This window comes from Pocillopora verrucosa, chromosome 1, assembly GCF_036669915.1.
Source record: "Pocillopora verrucosa isolate sample1 chromosome 1, ASM3666991v2, whole genome shotgun sequence".
Taxonomy (NCBI): domain Eukaryota; kingdom Metazoa; phylum Cnidaria; class Anthozoa; order Scleractinia; family Pocilloporidae; genus Pocillopora; species Pocillopora verrucosa.
In genome coordinates this window covers 26,828,058-26,831,731 of record NC_089312.1, presented here as the reverse complement: position 1 = coordinate 26,831,731, position 3,674 = coordinate 26,828,058, and the positions used below count along the sequence as shown (strand labels likewise).

Below are 3,674 nucleotides of genomic sequence, written 5' to 3'. Positions count from 1 at the left end.
AGCCATGGTTCCTAGAGGATTTTTCCGGCAGGTTTTTTTTCTAGCCTTCGTTGAGGCAATAACTATTTCTGTCGCTTAGCACTACTCTTTCTTTTACAGTGTTACTCTTTTCACTCGCATAGAACTGTAAGAACTAAAGTTGTAACATGCTACAACGTTGTCAAAGTTCCCGGCTCTGTATGGTACGGTAGTGTAATCATATGTAATAAGGTGCCGGGGGCTCGGCCCAAACTGCCAAATAAACGTAATGGTTTTTCTGTTTATTTTGCATACTGAGTAGTGGAGCTAAAATCGACCATCTCAAGTGAAGCATTGGATGAAAACTGATCCCTTTCTTATTCATATGCAATTTAATGCGAAAGGAATCTAAACAAAAATAACGAAAATCTCATAGCGAATGGGTACTTTATCCATCCGGTTCAGCACCCCTCAGTCAGAGCAGGTCTATGCTCTGTCATGGTTTCTCAACCCAAATGATCGATGATGCCGATTTTGTAATTGACGAGGATTGCCATACAGGATCTAACCAAACTAGAGACCACAGAAAAGAAGGATACAGTATTAGTTTCCTCTGAATTTGGTTTTCAATGTATTTGATCTTATTCTAGTTACAGTCGTGTTGTAGTAACTGAAATTATCCGAGTTGCGTTTGATGTGCAGACGATTGCTAATCTAGATTCGTCTACAGTATGTTCTCAGAATTTGTGGCATTAGTTCACGAATATTGTCCAAAATCATGGACATATTCAATTTTCTCTTTTGGATCTCCTGGTCCCCTGTCAACCATGTCTTGTTTTTAGTGTTATAGTAGTTATCCAGGGCGTTCAAAGACCATGGTATGTTGACTTTGCCCAGCTCGGCAACAAAGAACCGTGCGAAGTTGATGGCTTCTGATTCCGTTATCGAACCATTTGCGTTATCTTGCGGCATCCACGCACCGAGGTATGTCAGCAAATCAGATTTCTTTGTGTAATCTGTTGCGTGTTTAATTGCTGTTTTGACATTGTTTCGGCCTCCAGAAGTGCCATTGTCGCTCCAGTACTTCTTGGAACCGAGCACTTTGTTTGGACCAGATGCATAAATATGCCACTCAGCCATCGTATAGTGATCATTTTCATAGATTTCTGGATCGATTTCAGATAAGTCCTTGGCAGTTTTTTAGGAGATCCCAAAATCAGTATTCGCTGAGCGTTGTTCCCTCCTGTTTTCCGGATCGCTTTTGTCACATTCCTGGTCCAGAGGTTGTATTTGTCGGTTTTCTCGCGAAGACTCTCGCTACTTCTGTTGTTTCGTTCGCAAGTGTCTTTTCCAAGTTCTGTAGAAAGATTAAAACTCAGTCTGTAGTCCTTTTTTTTAACTGCTTTGCCACCGCTGTCCACCAATCCACGCCGGTAAGCTATAAAGTCCTCTTTCATGGCGCAGGCCTCTGCTTGATGGGGGAATCCAGGAGATGATTGGAATCACATCGTGTTTCAGACAATGGTTGACAGTCGTCAGGTTGCCAAGAAATCATGTGAATTTTACAGCGGAGAAGTCGTATGAATATAGATCTGCCCTGCATCGAAACCATAAGTTACCAAATCCTTTCTCATGGGCGTCTATGGTGTTCTGTTCCAAGTATTTTTTCAGTGGCGACTTCCATTTGAACCAGTTTGTGCAAAATCTTGCTCGAATCTTCGCTTGGTACTCTTTCGGAGAAATCGGATTATTCACGTTCACTACTGCAAAAAATTGAATGGACTGTTTTTTTACGGGCCAAAATCGGGCCAAAATTCTTGAGTGCGACCCTTGGGCTCGGTAGTTAGGAGTAAATATTCTGCCTTCATTTGTCTACACTGATTTGGTAGTTTGCCGATTCCACCGGCAAGCTATCAAAGGATAATTCGAGCTGAGTTCGGTAAAAACTGGCTCAAGCCAAATGAGAATTGGACTCACGATGACCCACTAAGGTACTCTGAGAAGCAAGTTACAGACGTCCATGAATAAAGGGTTTACCAACTTACGAATTCGATGTAGGGCAGATTTGTACCCAAACAACTACTTCGCCCTAAATTTTACATGGTTTCTTGGCAACTTGACGACCACTGTTGATGACTGTCTGAAACGTGATATAGTTTCAATTATCTCTTAGTTTCACCGTAAGGTCGGAGGCCTACGCCATAGAGAAGGATCGCATCGCTTATGTTGCCTGGAGGACAGCCGTGGCACGACGGTTAAAAGACAGGGACTATAGACTGTCTTAATCTTTTCACAGAACTGGGATTTGGCGCGTGTAGAACTAATGGAATACGTTGCAAAAATAGTCCTCGAAAAAATATCGTCAAATACACTCAAGAATGTAACAGAAGCAATCCAAGCGAAAGAAAGAAAGAACGCTCAGCGAATACTTATTCTGGTATCGCCAGGAAAAACTGCTAAGGATTCATCTAAAATCAATTCAACAATTAATCAAGAGAATAAAGAAATAAATGTGTAGAGTTTAGCCTACGTGCAGCTGTACCCTCCCTCCCTCCCCCAAGGTGAAACGCTTCCGTTTCACTTGGGGGGGGGGGGGAAGTACGGCCACACGTAGGCTACCAAGAGTTCTGTAGTATAGCGTGTAGCCACAGCTGGTAGTGAACAGAATAGCTGAGGAGGAAGTAACTCTGTCTGTTGCGAACGAGAGACATTGATGTTCTAGAGTTGGCTGCGAACTGCCGTACTTGTCAGTATCTTGTTTTTTTTTCCCTCTCTTTTTGACACTTTTTCGAGTCAAAACAACAGGGAAATGAAGATGAAATCGGCCTGTCCCATTAACCCTTTAACTCCCAAGATCTGATTGTTAATTCTCCTCTCTAGCTTTTACACAATTCCCGGCAAATAAGTTAGGCGAATTTGGTTTTAGATCAAGATAACAACTTTTACCTGATAAGTTTGGGTATTCTCATTAGTCCTTTGCTGGATAATGTATGGATCTCGTAGGGAGAAGTTTAATGTTTATCACTTCTGGGAGTTACAGGTTAAAATCGGCCAGTATTTAATGCATGTTAAATCACTTGCCAGATTCAGTTTTTATTTCGTCGGAGGCTGCTTTCTTCGTTCGCTTATCCTAGACCTCTTATCCTCTACTGAAAGAGAGCCTGGAAAAGGCTAAAATCAGGACAAATGGGTTCCTGCAAATAGGTAGAATATTGAGTCCTCTTGATGCGGGGACTGAGCCTAAGAGTCAAAAAGAGTGGTGCCTCATGTTGTGCAAAATTGCACAAATGCATGAGAGGAAATTTCATGCAAGACGAAGCTAGCCTTCCACAAGCTTCTTTTTTATCGTCAGTTTCGAGCGAAGTATACCATCACGTTTGTGCAAGTCGTTTATCTTCATTATGGTCCTATAATGAAAACCTGGTCATGTCTGAGAACATACCTTGGTTAAGGCATCAGGTGATAAAACACTCGTCTTTCGTATTGTGTTGAGGAGCTGGTATAGTCGAATGTTTACTGAGACGAAGCGGCTGATAATCCACAATTACGATAATCTGAGAAATACTACTTAATGAGGGAATTGCATCACCGCTTTAATCAAAAAGTACTTATTTGAGAGCGAAAACCAAAGAAATTACAACAGCCAATGAGAGCAAAGTAAATACCAAAAGAGCCAATGAGAGAATAAAAGGGGCATGATAACCAAAATGATACAT

At 41.7% G+C, this 3,674-nt stretch overlaps 1 pseudogene; it reads right to left on the bottom strand.

The window, feature by feature from the left end:
* Positions 1-672: 672 nt before the first annotated feature.
* Positions 673-3,358, bottom strand: LOC131771671 (uncharacterized; annotated as a pseudogene).
* Positions 3,359-3,674: the final 316 nt, after the last annotated feature.